Source organism: Stegostoma tigrinum, chromosome 15 (genome assembly GCF_030684315.1).
Source record: "Stegostoma tigrinum isolate sSteTig4 chromosome 15, sSteTig4.hap1, whole genome shotgun sequence".
NCBI lineage: Eukaryota > Metazoa > Chordata > Chondrichthyes > Orectolobiformes > Stegostomatidae > Stegostoma > Stegostoma tigrinum.
The window spans coordinates 23,498,187-23,515,733 of record NC_081368.1 but is presented as its reverse complement, the minus strand read 5'-3'; the positions used below and the strand labels follow the sequence as shown (position 1 = coordinate 23,515,733).

The 17,547-nt window shown below is 42.8% G+C and overlaps 1 protein-coding gene across 5 annotated transcripts in view; it reads left to right on the top strand.

Moving 5' to 3' along the window:
- acsl4a (acyl-CoA synthetase long chain family member 4a) overlaps positions 1–17,547 on the top strand; it is a 90,429-nt gene that overhangs the window by 28,955 nt on the left and 43,927 nt on the right. For 3 of the 5 annotated variants that reach the window (XM_048544273.2, XM_059651373.1, XM_048544272.2), the window contains one exon: positions 3,075–3,165. The exons of the other annotated variants lie outside the window; for them this stretch is intronic. The gene's annotated coding sequence lies outside the window, so the exon portion shown is untranslated. The remainder of the gene's footprint in view (positions 1–3,074; positions 3,166–17,547) is intronic. 5 annotated transcript variants of the gene reach the window in all.

Below are 17,547 nucleotides of genomic sequence, written 5' to 3'. Positions count from 1 at the left end.
CCTTGTCTTGTAATCATGAGACTTGTGCAAATCCCTCATGGCAACTGGTGGAATTTAAATTCAATTGGTAAAGATCTGTAATTGAAACCTAGTGTCAGTAATGGTGCTATGAAATGATCATTGATTGTCATAAAAAAAACCAACCTAGGAAGGAAATCTGCCATCCTAACTTGATCTGGTCTACATATGACTCTAGTCCCACAGCCATGCAGTTCAGTCTAGGCTGTCCTCTGGAATGACCAAGAAAATTACTCCATTTGTGGGCAGTTGGGGGATGGACAACAAATAATGGCATTGTTGGTGATGCAAGCATCCTGCGATAGAAATTTTAAGAAAAAAGACAACCGCCAGTGAAAGCAATACGGCTTACCTCAGCTCCTTCATCCCACAAAACCCTGTGGACCTCTACATTCCATCAAAGCAGCTATCTGACAAACAATTCCACCCTTTTTTTCATTTCTGTAATTCTACTGGTATGTTGATTTCTGTATTTTAATCATTCTGTGAAAAAATCTCTAGATTTGCTGGGTCCAGTCTCTTCCCCTTTTTCGGGCCTTTGCTGTTCAGTTTCAGCTTTGTATTCAAGATAAAAATCTGTTGCGATGTGAATCAAAGATTAACCGTCAGAACAGTACAACATTCTCAACTTTTGATGCCCTGAACTGATATCCTTTAGTGATTGGGGCTCTTGAAGATCATATAACTGACTAAATGCTGTACTCCAGAAGAGATCTAACCAATAAGCTGCCAGTTTGACCATTCCTTCCTTGTCATTATTGTATTGCAGTTCATTTGCTCTGCCGAGCACTGCTGCTGAGTGAACTCTGTCTTTTTGACTTCGCTTGGCTGTTAGTTGCCCGTTTTTTTTTTCTCCTGCACACAGCATTATGAATACGTGGAAATGAAATTTTAGTTAGTGCTGCCCTTACCTACTTATTTTAATGGTTTTGTTGATTGCACAGAGCATTGGCTGCCACGGCCCCTTAAGTATCTGAATTTGATTGTCTGTCTGTTTTTGTAGGCCGCACGTGTTTCTAAATGTTTTCGTGTTCTGAGCCCAATTGTTTGGTCTGAGTGTTAAGTTTTTGATTAAATTCAGGCTTCAGGTTGACGACATCTTTCTTGAAATTAAAAAGAAGCCATTCATAGTAGCACTGACCTCAGTCCAGGAATGTGTCTCAATCCACTGCAATTGTGTTGTGTGCAGCTTTCTTTGGGAGTGCTGCTTCATTATCTGTGATTGAAAGTAGGGCAAAAAGCAAGGTATTTTGTTTTGGAGATAATGGGAACTGCAGATGCTGGTCTGATGAAGGGCCTAGGCCCGAAACGTCAGCTTTTGTGCTCTTGAGATGCTGCTTGGCCTGCTGTGTTCATCCAGCCTCACATTTTATTATCTTGGTATTTTGTTTTGATTGGGTTAACGTTGTTTGGTTTGAGTAGTAGCCGGGAGGAAATCCGTGCTCACAAACAATTTGTCTATCTGGCCTAATTGTGTTTCCAATTTTCGTGCTGTGGGTAGTTAGGTGGGATGTTTAACTCCTGTTGTAAACCATTCCTGACCTGCCAATTTATAAAGCATGGCTTTTTGAAAAAAAAATTGAGGCTGTTTGGCTTATTTCAATGAGAGGTTTAATTTTTTTAAAGCTAATTTTCACCTTTCTGGTTAGCTTCTGTCGAGTGCAACAGCCTAACTGGTGAGTTGAGCTGCTAAATGCTGGGTGTAGATTTCAGTCCATAGAAAGAAGCTGCACTGGTGTATTCGCAACAACATGTCAATCAATGCAGGATGTCGTCAGGATTTGAATCACCAAGCCTCAATAACAAACTTCTGGGCAACTTTCCACCCAATCCCAAACAATGAGTTTTTGAAGCCTTGCCTTGGTTGACAGACCTTTCCACCTGGAGGGTTTGAGCTGGCGGGTGAAATTATGGCTTAAAGCTCAAAGACGCTAATCTGGCTCCAATCTGTGTGTTCAAAGGAGGATCCCACTGTTTCAGTAGGCTGCTGTAGCTGTGTGCACAGATGATCAGAACTGGAAATGACTGAATTTTGAATGATTAAATCACTGGTGCATTTTAATTCCTCTCCCACCTAGTTTCTGCTGACTCAGGCAGGGTTGAAATCCTTCTCTTAGTATTAACTCTCTTGCCTTGAGTTGGTGACTACACAGAATTGGTGTAAAGGGTACTGTAAAATGGTGTATATGGCCCAGCCAAGATTATGAAGCTGCTGGAGATCGTGGCCATGTCTGTATCCTGTTATCTGAAAAGTTTACAATACAAACCAACTTACTGTGCTGAACCGATTGCCTTGAATGACCTTTTCATTGTATTAATTGAAATAATCAATTACATTTGAATTCAAACTCAGTTGTAGCCTCGTCTTTGTAACTTCTGCTTTTTATGAATAAAGCAGCCTTACTTTATGACAGTAGGATTTCCCAAAATGAAGCTGCAGTTGCCATGGTGATGTAGAAAACAGGAAAGCAAGTTACACACAGAAAACTCCCACAGTCAACGATGTGATGATGAGCAGAGAGTCTGTTTATTGTATTCCTTCTGCGATAATTTTCCAAAACTCCAGAGGAAGCTTCCTTGACTTTGGTGCCTTTGGGAACATCTGCATCCCACTGGTGGGGCCTTAATTCAGTGTCTCCTCCAAAATGGCCTGTGCCAGCAATGCAGCTGCCCTGAGCACTGAGTGGTAAAGTTTGTGCTCCAGACTCGAGTGGGTTCTGAACCAACAATCTCTGGTTCAGTGGTTGAATTGCTCCCAGCTAAGCATGACGGTTCACACATTTAAAAAGACAGATTGAACCCTTTGCTATCAGTCATGCTGATTTTGTTTTCTTGATCTCTGAGATACTGTATAAAGCTTAGAATAACTCCACCAAACATTCTCAGCTTTGTCTGACGTAATATGCCTACTAATGGTGTGTTTTTAAGGAAAATGTCTATACTGACAACATGTACTGATTTAAAATTATGAATCACTTCCTGTTCAACCTTACTGCCATCATTTAGTAGTAAAATTGTACAGAGGGTTCATTGGAGGGGTGTGTTGTGTTTTACAGACATATAAAAAGAAAGTCTTCTGTCTCGATGCTGCATTTCAGACCCCCTCAGCTGGCTGAAAGAGTTGGAGTATAATACTATATCCTTCTGGTAAGGTTAATCATTACAGTATGAAGTATTTCACATTTTACAAAAATTCATAAGTGGTGACGTGGCAAATAAACCTTAAGGTGACATTCTTTTTAAGGTTTTTATTTATTATTTTTCTGATTAGAATAATCGATCCACCCGAAAATTGCTGCTCAATGTGCATGGCTGATCTTTGACTTGTTTGCCACTTGGGGAAAATCTTGCTTCTGTAATTTTATATCTCCTTTCGGACAGCAGCAGTCTTCAAGCAGCTTGGCCTGTGAGTCTTTGGCAGGGTGCTTACTCAAAAATGCACCAGTCTGTATGGACACAGAAATGCTGCTGAACTTGTGGGCACTTTTAACCATGCGTGCTTCAACATGAGTGGTGTAAGGAGTTATCCATGTTGTACTCAAACTGTGCCTTTGTAGAATGCCACTAAGAATGGGAGTGGAACAAGCCAGCGATAGACAGCATTTTTTCAGCTAGCAACCTATAGCAGCCTACCGTGATGAAGGTGGGCCCACTGGGGGGATCACTGGGAAGTGGTCACGGAAAGTTTAGAACGTCAGAGTGTTATGTCTGATTTGTGCCCTAACCTGTGGGAGTCAGATGGAAATGATTTACTCAGGAATTTGGTTACAGTGATGCAGTCATGCACTAATTTTCTTGTTGATTATTTCTTTCATCGGGGAGTTAATGTTCTGTGCCTTGCTGCATGTTTTATTCTGTATCTATCGTGCTGGATTAACTGTTTCCTACCTGAATACTCTGAAGTTATCTATTTCGCAAATGCTTGTATGGGACCTATTATAGGAAATGTGTTTACTCAAGTGGCTTGCATTCTCTCAAGTTTAGATAGTGGAAAATTGTTCATCAAACAATACAACAAAGGAGGATGCCTTTCAGCTCTTCCTATCCGTGCTGATCATTTGATGGAGCTCTCTAATTAATTCTTCTCTCGGCTGTCTTTTCATTTTTGCTGGTTCAGAGCCGGAGGATGATTATGTTACGTCCCATGCCTATTCTCCATTCAGTGCATTGTTAACTCTGTGCCTCAACCTATTTTATTTGCCTTCGATCTGTGTTGCTCGATAACGTTACCCAACAAAAAGCTATTGAGCTCTGTCTTTTAAAATTTTAAGTGAACCAACATCCACATCTTTAAGAAAGAGTGCCCTAGAATTCCGCTGCTCTTTGTATGGGGAACATACTTCCTGATTTCCCTTCTAAATGAAGAAAGAAAGGGAGAACAATGAGGAGGATTAGTTGCAGAGCTCCATAAAATGATCAGCAAGGATATGATGGGCTGAAAGGCCTCCTTTGCACTATAGTTCTATGATCATTTTTCCACCATTTAAACGTGAGTAGATTAAGCAATTAATGAAAACAGGCTTTGTAATTGAGCTGTTTAAGTTTTGGGAATATTCTGGTGAATCTGTACCATCACCCTTCCAAGACCAGCCTATTTTGTTTCCCCTGTTCTAAGGAAAGGCCAATGGACTTGGTGTTCACTTTTTTTTTTGCTCCGCAGATGCTGCCAGACCAGCGTTTCTCCGGCAATTTCGGTTTTTTTGTGTTTTTGAACTCCAGCATATGCCAGTTTTTTTTTGCTTTGTGGTATTTTTCTTGTGGCTTGATTCACAAATTGAACCTGATACTCGAGTGTAATAAAAGGCAGATGCTGGAACCCAAAACAAAATCTAAGCACTGGAGAGATTCTGACACTGTCTGTGGCGAAAAATACTGAGTTATTGTTAAGTCCCATTCAGAGCTGGTACTAACCATAGTTCTGTCCAGAGATTATGGGAACTGCAGATGCTGGAGAATCCAAGATAACAAAATGTGAGGCTGGATGAACACAGCAGGCCAAGCAGCATCTCGGGAGCACAAAAGCTGACGTTTCGGGCCTCGACCCTTCATCAGAGAGGGGGATGGGGTGAGGGTTCTGGAATAAATAGGGAGAGAGGGGGAGGTGGACTGAAGATTGAGAGAAAAGAAGATAGGTGGAGAGAGTTTAGGTGGGGAGGTAGGGAGGGGATAGGTCAGTCCAGGGAAGATGGACAGGTCAAGGAGGTGGGATGAGGTTAGTAGGTAGATGGGGGTGTGGCTTGGGGTGGGAGGAAGGGATGGGTGAGAGGAAGAACAGGTTAGGGAGGCAGAGACAGGTTGGACTGGTTTTGGGATGCAGTGGGTGGAGGGGAGGAGCTGGGCTGTTTGTGTGGTGCAGTGGGGGGAGGGGACGAACTGGGCTGGTTTAGGGATGCGGTGGGGGAAGGGGAGATTTTGAAGCTGGTGAAGTCCACGTTGATACCATATGGCTGCAGGGTTCCCAAGCGGAATCTGAGTTGCTGTTCCTGCAACCTTCGGGTGGCATCATTGTGGCACTGCAGGAGGCCCATGATGGACATGTCATCTAAAGAATGGGAGGGGGAGTGGAAATGGTTGGCGACTGGGAGGCGCAGTTGTTGGTTGCGAACTGAGCAGAGGTGTTCTGCAAAGCGGTCCCCAAGCCTCCGCTTGGTTTCCCCAATGTAGACGGAGCCACACCGGGTACAGCGGATGCAGTATACCACATTAGCAGATGTGCAGGTGAACCTCTGCTTAATGTGGAATGTCATCTTGGGACCTGGGATAGGGGTGAGGGAGGAGGTGTGGGGGTAAGTGTAGCATTTCCTGCGGTTGCAGGGCAAGGTGCCGGGTGTGGTGGGGTTGGAGGGCAGTGTGGAGCGAACAAGGGAGTCACGGAGACAGTAGTCTCTCTGGAAAGCAGACAGGGGTGGGGATGGAAAAAGTCTTGGGTGGTGGGAACGGATTGTTGATGGCGGAAGTGTTGGAGGATGATGCGTTGTATCCGGAGGTAGGTGGGGTGGTGTGGGAGAACGAGGGGGATCCTCTTTGGGCGGTTGTGGCGGGGTGTGAGGGATGTGTTGCGGGAAATACTGGAGACGCGGCCAAGGGCGTTCTCGATCACTGTGGGGGGAAAGTTGCGGTCCTTGAAGAACTTGGACATCTGGGGTATGCAGGAGTGGAATGTCTTATCGTGGGAGCAGATGCGGCGGAGGTGGGGGAATTGGGAATAGGGGATGGAATTTTTGCAGGAAGGTGGGTGGGAGGAGGTGTATTCTAGGTAGCTGTGGGAGTTGGTGGGCTTGAAATGGACATCATTTACAAGCTGGTTGCCTGAGATGGAGACTGAGAGGTCCAGGAAGGTGAGGGATGTGCTGGAGATGGCCCAGGTGAACTGAAGGTTGGGGTGGAAGGTGTTGGTGAAGTGGATGAACTGTTCGAGCTCCTCTGGGGAGCAAGAGGCGGCGCCGATACAGTCATCGAAGTACCGGAGGAAGAGGTGGGGTTTGGGGCCTGTGTAGGTGCGGGAGAGGGACTGTTCCACGTGACCTACGAAGAGGCAGGCATAGCTGGGGCCCATGTGGGTGCCCATGGACACCCCCTTAGTCTCTAGGGAGTGGGAGGAGTCCAAAGAGAAGTTGTTGAGGGTGAGGACGAGTTCGGCTAGGCAGATGAGGGTGTCGGTGGAGGGGGGCTGGTCGGGCCTGCGGGACAGGAAGAAACGGAGGGCCTTGAGGCCATCTGCATGCGGAATGCAGGTGTATAGGGATCATCTGCTAATGTGGTATACTGCATTCGCTGTACCCGGTGTGGCTCCCTCTACATTGGGGAAACCAAGCGGAGGCTTGGGGACCGCTTTGCAGAACACCTCCGCTCAGTTCGCAACCAACAACTGCACCTCCCAGTCGCCAACCATTTCCACTCCCCCTCCCATTCTTTAGATGACATGTCCATCATGGGCCTCCTGCAGTGCCACAATGATGCCACCCGAAGGTTGCAGGAACAGCAACTCATATTCCGCTTGGGAACCCTGCAGCCTAATGGTATCAATGTGGACTTCACCAGCTTCAAAATCTCCCCTTCCCCCACCGCATCCCAAAACCAGCCCAGCTCTTCCCCTCCACCCACTGCATCCCAAAACCAGTCCAACCTGTCTCTGCCTCCCTAACCTGTTCTTCCTCTCACCCATCCCTTCCTCCCACCCCAAGCCGCACCTCCATCTCCTACCTACCAACCTCATTCCACCTCCTTGACCTGTCCGTCTTCCCTGGACTGACCTATCCCCTCCCTACCTCCCCACCTAAACTCTCTCCACCTATCTTCTTTTCTCTCCATCTTCAGTCCGCCTCCCCCTCTCTCCCTATTTATTCCAGAACCCTCACCCCATCCCCCTCTATGAAGGATCTAGGCCCGAAACGTCGACTTTTGTGCTCCTGAGATGCTGCTTGGCCTGCTGTGTTCATCCAGCCTCACATTTTGTTATCATAGTTCTGTCCAACTGCAATGTCACTTTACTCTCGTGACCTTCTTGAGGTAAAGACCAACATTTAATTTGCCATTGAGTATTTTTGGGAGTAAGCTTGTATGATAATTGTAAATGCTGATACAAATTCCATCACTCCTCCATAGCGTCTGGTCTGTCACTATGGAGAAAATACTTTTAATTTGCTGAATTCAAAGTGTATTGCCTCCTTTCACCCCACTGTCTCTGTTTTTCCCCTCTTGATCTATGGCTGTTTATAATTTCCTGTTCCTATTCACACAATACTTCAGCTGTTCCAAAGTACACTTGCCCTAGTCTGATTTCCTTTGTTTTGTAGTTTATTTCCTTTTTAATACTTGATTGGTTTTTGTCATGGATGGTTAAGGGGCTTTCCCGATTTCTCTTCAGCAATTTACAAGTCAGTTGTCTGCTTTGGGCAGATTTGGTTATTTTGTTTAAGCGAGGCATAAGCTTCATGTGAAACTTCATGTAAATATTCTGTTATTCTTAGAATAACTTTATTCTTCTATCGCCCTAATTTCCTAAACAACAATCAATGCATTCTTGTGACCTAATGTTATTCAGGCCTCTTTTAGAACTGTAGGCTATAGTTCAACTTGCACAGCATCTGAAAGTGTGAAGCTGGATGAACATAGCAGGCCAAGCAGCATCTTAGGAGCACAAAAGCTGATGTTTCGGGCCTAGACACTTCATCAGAGAGGGGGAATGGGAAGAAAGTTCTGAAATAAATAGGGGGGGGGCGGGGGCGGGGGAGGTGGACCGAAGATGGATAGAGGAGAAGATAGGTGGAGAGGAGAGTATAGGTGGGGAGGTAAGGAGGGGATAGGTCAGTCCGGGGAGAATTGACAGGTCAAGGAGGCAGGATGAGGTTAGGTGGGAAATGGAGGTGCGGCTTGAGGTGGGAGGAGTGGACAGGTGAGAGGAAGAACAGGTTAAGGAGGCAGGGATGAGCTGGGCTGGTTTTGGGATGCGGTGTGGGAAGGGGAGATTTTGAAGCTTGTGAAGTCCACATTGACACAATTGGGCTGCAGGGTTCCCGAGCGGAATATGAGTTGCTGTTCCTGCAACCTTCGGGTGGCATCATTTGATTGGACATGCTTTTCAGACTGGGGTTTGAGAGCTTTTATTTACAAACAAAATGCACAACCTGTACTCTGCTGCTAAGAAAAGCCAAATCATGCAGAAAATAAAGCTGTAAGATTTTATTGAGAAGAGGAAGGATAATATATAGTTAGCCTGTCATAGCTGAAGGTGATGGGAATCTGGAATTTTAGATGTGCAAGAAACATCTCTATATGTAGGGTTAGGACCATGTCCTTTTTATTTTAGCGTTTTTAGAATCTGTGGACTAAAATGATTCCAGTTTTAAGTGTATGGAAGCTTATCTGCAGTATTGAAAGAAGTAACTTGTTCTTATTACCTGCCACGGATATCATCTATTTGAACAAGCAGGAATTGAAGTTCAGAAAGTAGACAGCATGGAGCTAATGGTGTGTAATGATCCAGCTCTTCAGTCAATCAGTAAGATGTTGTTTGGACTGTGAACCTGTGATGGTTATCGGTGGCAGAGCCCTTTTTGCTTGCCAGCAGCTGTGTGGTTGGTTCATGGCTGGTTGAGCAATGTGGAGCTGGGAGCAAGTTACAGAGAGAGAGAGAGAGATGAGCCCGGAAGCTACTTGCACTCTACTGTCTAAAACACGTTTGTAAACTTGAAGAAGACAATTTCTTTCCCTTCAGTCGTTGCTATAGATTGTGACTTTTAAACTGATAAATCAAACAGTTTGAGTGAAGCAGCCACTTCTGCTTCTTACAAACCAGTGGAAGCTTCCAGAGAGGGCCATCTAACCACCTGATGATGATCTGGCCAGCTAAAGAAGAAACATCTCAACATTGGAATCAGGAAGCAAAAACCACTAAACTGGCTTTTTCAGTTTTTCTACCCCCAGCAGTGATCTATTCTCCCTATTTGGTTGTCTGTGTTGGGGGGAGCTTATATGGGATTAAAACTTTATTTACTGTTAAACGCCAGTGGCTTCTACCTGTTGCTTGTGGCTGTAGCCTAGTTACTTGTACTAAAGTAGAATAAGCATTCAATACAGGAACTTGGTCCATCCTTTCTATCAATCTCGGTCTGAAAATCTGGTAAATTGAGGTACTGTGTGTACTTTCAGAACAAAACTTTAACATTTGATGTGACTCCAAGGAGAACAGAGCTCGATTTTATGGCATGTGGTCCTAGTGCGTTGTAACAGTAGCTTGTGGCTTTTTCTGGGAGTAGGTGACTGTATTACTGCTAGGCTTTTAATCCAGGGACCTCAGTACTGTTCTGGGGACCTGGGTTTGAATCCTGCTATGGCAGATGGTAGAATTTGAATGCAATAATAATCTGGAATTAGGAGTTTAACGATGACTATAAAACTGATTGTTAGGAAAAAAAACCCATCTGGTTCACCAATGTCCTTTTGTAAGGAAGGGAATCTGCCAACTTTTCCTGGTCTGACCTACATGTGAGTCCAGGCCCACAGCAATTTGAATTGCCCTCTGGGCAATCAGTAATGGACAGTACATACTGGTTCAGCCAGTGACTCCCACATCCCATGAATAAATTTTTTTAAAAACATGAAATTGAACTTTCTTCTTGGGAGGAGAGTATTACCTTTTTCGCTATCTAAAGCTTGTATCTTGCCAGGTGGTTATAGAGAAGCTGGAGATTTAAAATGTAAGTTTTTTTTTGTCTGTCAGAGATTGCAAAAGCCACCTTTACAATATTTTTATTTATCACTCAAACTCAGATGAATTTTACCACAAATGTATTCAGACTCTGATAGTTGTCGAGAAACATCTAAGCAATGACAACCTGAAATAACCAACTTCTTCCCATGGCACTCAGCAGCAGCATCATTGAATTCCCCCACCATCAACAGCCTGGGATCATTGCAGCTCCCAGAACAAGTCAGAGCCTGGGTGTTGTTCTCAGTGGCTCACCACCTGACTTACCCCAAAGCTGCTCTCCATTTGAAGGTTACATGTCAGAAGCATGATGGAGAGTTATTTAGGTGGGTCCAACTACAGCAACACAATAAAATCGACACCAATCAAGAAAGCACCCTGCCTGATTGATACCCCATCCCATTTCTAATGTTAATTTCCTCCATGAATGGTATATGATGAGTGCAGAGCGTATAAGAGATGAGAAACACATCATCGGCATCTTCTAAACCCGCAATTGCCATTCGAGATGTACAAGACTCAAGTGATGCACTTAGGGAGAAACAATATGAAGAATCACTACAGTCTCTCAAATTTTGGACAGCAACTGGTGGCAGTGATTCTGCTGCGGCATTGTACATCACATGGACCTTTATTTATCTCTTTATTATTTTTTATTTGCCTTGCATTCTCACCCCTCTTGCCATTTTGTCTTTAATACCTTCCAACCTATCTCAGATCTGTTTTTGTATACAGATGCTTTTGGCTGTCACACTTAAAAATTTGTATTTCATTGCTATATGCTCCTGTTTCTTCTATAGATACTGCCCAACCCGAATGCCTGCAGCATTACCTGTGTTTATTTTGGGGCAACTCTAGTGTGCTCAGTGCTCATGTTTAGTATAGTATAGCCTTTTTGAGGATTAAAATACTTTAGCTGTTTTGACCAGTGCAGACTTGTTGGGCTGAAGGGCTTCCTTCTGTGACACTGACAGGAGTGTGATTGGGTGCACACTTGCACATTCTTGAAGGACTTGATCCCAGGCAGGCATGTGAAAGATTCGGCTTTCCAAACTGTGACATTGAAAGCAAAATGGGAAGTCGTGCTAAACGTTTCTAGGTAACCAGTTAGGCTTCACTTGGAAGTGTTGTGTTCTGTTCTAATGTCCTTTAGGGAAGGAAACTGCTGTGCTTCCATGTGCCTCCAGATTCACAACAAGGTTGTTGACTCTAAATACCCTCTGGGCAATTAGGCAATAAATGCTGGCCTAGCCAGTGACCCCCAAATTCTGCGAATGAATTTAAAAAAAAAACAAGTTCCGTGTCCTATAATTTAGGAAGGAAACTGAGATCTTGAGGTTTACCACGGATGGAGGAATTTCAGTCATCTAGAAAGATTGGGGAAGCCAGTGTTGTTCTTCAGAAAATGTCAAGAAGACAAAGCTGAGGGCTTTTAGCATATCGGAAAAGATTTACAAGGATTTTGCTAGGATTGAGGAGTTTGAACTGCAGAGAGGCTGAAAAGTCTGGGACTTCTTTCCCTGACGCGTTGGAGGTTGAGGGTTGACCTTTTACAGAGGTTCATAAAATCATGAGGGACATGGATAGGGAAAATAGTCAAGGTCTTTTTCCCAGGGTGGGAGAGTCCGAAACTAGAGGGCATAGGTTTAAGGTGAGAAGGGAAAGATTTAACAAGGACCGAAGGGGTAACTTTTTCATGCAGGGGTGGTGTATGTATGGAATGAGCTGCTAGAGGAGGTGGAGGCTGGTACAATTATAGCATTCAAAAGGCATCTGAACGCGTGTATGAATAGGAAGGGTCCGAAGGATAAGAGCCAAATTCTGGCAAATAGGACTGGATTAATTTAGATGAACTGGTCGGCGTGGACAAGTTGGACTGAAAGATCTGTTTCCATGCAGTTCATTTCTATCACTGTAACCTGCTTCGTTAGGCAAGTGGGCTTGGAATCCAAAGGAGTGGCAAAAGAAGTTGAAAGGAACAAGGGGCAATATTACTTCTCGCAGGGTGTTAAGAGCTGGAGTGCACCTCCTGATACCAATAAAATTGGGAATCATGGAAACTTTTAAAACCTAATTGATCACGTACCTGAGGAGGATTCATTTGCATTGTTCTGTGGAAAAGGCTGAGGCATGGGTCAGGGCATTGTTTTTCAAGCGTCAGCATGGATATGACTGGCTGAATTGTTCTGCTTTACTTGTAAAATGTTACGATTTTTCACCAAGTTGCAAACTGTACTGGCTTGAATTTGCCTTAGTTAAAATGCTGACTTTCATACTTTAGAGCACTTTGAGGGTATTTTCAAGATTGCAGCATTTCAAGAGTCTCAGGGAAGTGGGACTGGGTATGCCAGTCGTACCCACTTCCTGAGTATAATTTGTTTTTAAAGTTTGGAATAAATGTTTGTGGTATAGAAACTCACATTTTATTTTTAAATAATTCAGTGTAGTCAATTAGATAAGCAAAGTATTGATTAAATTAGTAAATCATCTACTTGATATTATTTCTGTAGAATATTTTTGTGGAAATAATGCTTCAAAGCAATAAATGCAAAGCGAAATGCATTCACATTCAGGTTGGGAATTGAGCTGCATCTTATGGGTCATTTTGTAAACAGGTGGTGTGAAAGGATGAATGGAACGTGCAAATGTTGTTAACCTAGCAGCTGATGGTCCAATTTATTACTTCTTTCTGTAATCCTCTTCACATTCTTCTAAGGTCAGCAAATTCTTCAGATCCAAAACTTGCTCCGCAAGCTCGCAGGTTACACCTGTTAAGTGGGCTTGTGTTAAATAGTGCTTGAATTCAACTCTTCGATTGTAAACTAAAATAGCATTTTATTGATTTATTGTTCTATTGACCGCTTGACAATGTAATGTGAGCTTGGTTCAATTTGGTAGCCCTCAGTCAAAAATAGTTGAATCCAACCTCTGCATAAGAACGCGAACCTTTATGGAACTGGTCCTGTATTTTGGAGGAGATGCACAAAAGGGGCTGAGGCTGACAATTCAAATAGATATATAAGGCACCATGACATTTAGAAAAGAATGATTACCCTGGCCAATGTTCCTGTCTCATTCAGAGCCACCAACAGCAGATTGCAAATGTACACTCTCTTTTTTGCTCTTCGAAGGCGTCTTATTTCTATGACCTGGATTTAGAAATGCCCATTTGAATTGCACAGATTTGTAGATAATGATAAACCACCTGGGGGGCACAGAGGAATGAAGGAAGCATTCTGAAAATTGCAGAGGTGGGGAAGGTGTCACACATAATGGGAAATAAAACCGCCAATGATGTGAATGGTGAGAGAGAAAATGGGAACTGCAGATGCTGGAGAACCTGAGATAACAAGACGTAGAGCTGGATGAACGCAGCAGGCCAAGCAGCATCTTAGGAGCACAAAGGCTGACGTTTCGGGCCTAGACCCTTCATCAGAAAAAGCTGAGTTCATCCAGCTCCACACTTTGTTATCTCTAATGACGTGAATGGTATGCAGATCGTAGAAACCGATTGTTGATAACTCGAAGACACAACAAGTTCCATGAACAGAGTAGGACTGAATTAAAATAATACGCTATTGAACTAAATCATCAAGTTATGTTCAATTCTAAATATGCATCCAGTCCTGGTCAGCAGGAAGATTTTGGAGCACTGGAGAAACAGCACACTTCTTTAAAGAGATAGTAGGAACTGCAGATGCTGGAGAATCTGAGATAACAAGATGTAGCACTGGATGAACATAGCAGGCCGAGCAGGAAGGCTGACGTTTTGGGCCTAGAAGGGTCTAGGCCCGAACCAGAAACCTTCCAGCTCCTCTGCTACTAGGCCTGCTGTGTTCATCCAGCTCTACGCTTTTTTTTGCTTCTTACATTGCAGCAGCAAATGTACTTAATTGGCTTTTGAGTATGTTGGGATGTCCTAAGGTTGTGAAGGGTGTTATGTGAATGTATATCTTTTAAGCTGATCTTCGGTGGCCGGTGTCTAAATTATGAGGAAAAAATTGAAGAGTCTCGGGCTTTTATATAACCTACAGAAAAGGGTTTTGAGAGGTCTCTTTTGTAAGATGGTAGGGGAAAAAGGTTGATCTGACAAACAGTAAGTAAACTATGGCAGAAGGAGTAAAGGATTCAAGCTAGCATAAGACCATTCTTAAGACAGACCAAAAGAGGTGGTTCTTCATTGAGTCAGATTGGAAAGGTTCAGTCTGGGATGCTGGATAGATGAATTGAAATGGAACAATTGACTTTCATCTTTAAGTGTCTTTGTAATCATGTCCATTTTTCGTCTAGCACTTTGTTTTGTCTGAAGGACAAGGCTTAAGTTAGACACAAAAACAGAGGTTGCTGGAGAAACTGAGCAGGTCTGGCAGCATCTGTGGGGAGACAACAAAATTATTGGTTTCTCTCTTCTGACAGGATGCTGCTAGGTCAGCTGCATTTTAGCAATTTTTGGCTTCTGTTTCAGATCTCTGGCATCCATACTTCTTTGTTTTATTGTACTAAATTTAAGTTAATTCTCATCTGAAACTCCTTTTAAAGTGGTTTGATCTAATGAAGGACTGTTCTGGAATAAACTAAATTATTCGAAAGGCTAATTGGATTGGTAGCAGCGGGTATCTTGTTTTCTAAACTACTTCCTGTTGATAGGTGCTGTGCTAAACATCCTGCTGCGGCACAGATACAGTGCATATGATTGGCTATTAATGTTCCTACATCTATAATTCGATGTGTCTTTTTCATTGTGGTAACGTTACTGTCCTAGTAACTCAGAAGTAGTAAAGTTCTTGCAACGTGGATTTAATAACACCAGGGGTACCTGATGTTTGAGTTCTGTTGATTTTAAATGGTCTGGAATTGAAAACTGGCTTCAGTAATAGTGACGGTAAGAATATCACCAATCTGTTACAAACACCCGTCTAGACCATTAATGCTCTTTAGAAAAATGAATTTACCACCTTCACTTGGTTTTGCCTGTATGTGACTCCAAACGTAGGAAGGAGCTTCCCTGCTCCACACATAATGGCCTAACAAACCACTCCATTAAAGGCAGTTAGAGGCTGGCAAGGCCAGTGTTAGTAGTTTATGATACAATTTCAAAAAAAAACCTTTAAAATGGCAACTGGAGAAGTAATACATTGAGCTCAAACTATTGGAAAAAAAACTCAAGTCAATTTGAAAAACATGATTACTGGATTATGAAGGTGTCGGCATAAATCCACACTGCATGAATTTAACTGGCTATGGCAGCCAACCCATTATAAACTTAGATTTTTATGCTGATGCACACCAATGTATTTAGTGCTTGTGATAAGAGTAGTTCAGTATGTACACCCTAGCTGCAAAGACCAATGGCACGTGGCTCTTCAGCTTGTAAAGATTGCATCGTGCAGCAAAGATTAAATTTATCAATTACATCAAGACCCTTTGAAGCTATCTGCAGTCTCTCAGGAAAAAAAATAGATTTGCAGATTGGAAGTTGACTTTTTTTAAAAAGTGGCATCTGACCTTTTCAACCAGATTGAAATTACTGTGAGGGCATTACATCTCTATAAATCGTCAAACTCTTGGTGTATGTAAAATAGATGGAACCATCATCTATTGTGCACTTATTCTGTGTTTTTTGAAATACTGGTGTCATCACTAACTTTCAATGCCTTCACACAAGTGTGCTGGTTACAAAAACACAAATCGAATGTTTTAACCAGGTTGCAGTGGTCTGGCAGTGTGGCCGTCATCCGTTTTTGGGGGTGAGCACAAGAATGTGTCAGGTATCCATTATGATCTCTAATGTAACTCAGTACAGTTGAGATACTCTAAAATTATCCCACTGACACAGCACACTCCAAGGTATACATATCAGTTTATAGACTGTTTGTTGTCTATAGAAACTGTCTTTGACTGTAAGCAGGTTGATGTTGAGACGAAGACTGAATCTCTCTCTATTAGGAGGGGGGAGGGAAGGAGTTGCTGGTTGTGATGGCAGACTTACTGCTTGATGCTCTGTGTCATGGCTCATGATTTGAATACCATGCTTTTTCATTGTCATATCATTAATTGGAGCCCCAGGAGCTTTTTGCAATGATTTTAGTTATGATCGTTAATTGCAAGTGCAGGCTTGAATTTTGAAAGAGCACCAAAACAGAGATTTGATGTGACTCCTAAGCCTGAGCTTGTCCTTCAGTTGCTGCACCGTGTCATATTACATGAAACACGTGCATTACTCAGCGACTGAGTATGTTCTCCTTTGGGCTATAAAATCCATTTGCACTTTCATTCAATCACTAATTGCGGTCCATCCAGCATATCAGACCTTGGCTTTATTTGTGACGTTGCAGTTCAAAACCCCTCTATTATTGTGACTTGGGTATGTTCTGTTCCTGAGCAATGAGTACTTCTGGGAAATTGCATGTGGCAGGAATTTTGTTTTAAATATGTCATATTTAAAACAATCTTCTGTTATGAGAGTTTGTTTGCAAACAATGTGTAGCAGTGAAAGCTCTCTTGATGAAATGCAATAGATCACTGTGGAACAAAACTCAAAAAGTCTAATTTTGATTTTCAAAAAACTTTCTCTCTTATCACTAACAACTTTCTTTTTTATAACCAAATTTTTTTTTAACCAATTGAAATAGAGTTGAAATCCAGCTGTTTCTTTGGTTCAGCTGTATGTATAGTTCAGCATGAGGTTAGAAATATTATTGGCTCTGCACCTGAGGTTTCGAGTGGCCAAAGCCTCGCATGTGTTGTTTGAAATGGCAGTGAAAACTTTCCTATGCATCTCTTGACGTTGCACCAGCTGCTGAAACTGATTTTCCGTTGGCCAGGGAAAACTGTTAACACAGACCTCAAGATTAATTATTCTTCAAATTCTGCTGCACACCGCGTAGAGTAAAAAATCTGTTTGTGAGCAGTTTATGGTAGGCACACTATTTGCATCCTAGTTATACAATGTATTGGTGCTGACTGCTTCTTATCCTACATTATCCAGGTACTAAACTGAGAGGTGGAATTCAACAGTGACTAATGACTCCTGATTTCTTTAGCAAAGCGCAGTAGTGGAAATATTCACACTTCTCTGATTAAAATAATCGGTGTGTGGGTATAGATGTTCCTCTAAATGTGGGCAGTTGGGAGAATGCATTTTGACTGATTATTCTGAGATAACGTTTGGATGGTAATTGGGTTGGAGATAATTTCAGATGATTGTGTCAAGAATTTTGCAGTGCAGAAGAAGAGAATTCAGCATGTCACCTATGCTAGCCCTTGGCATACACATTCTACATTCATTGCTTGCATTTTCCAAGACAGCAGTTACTCAT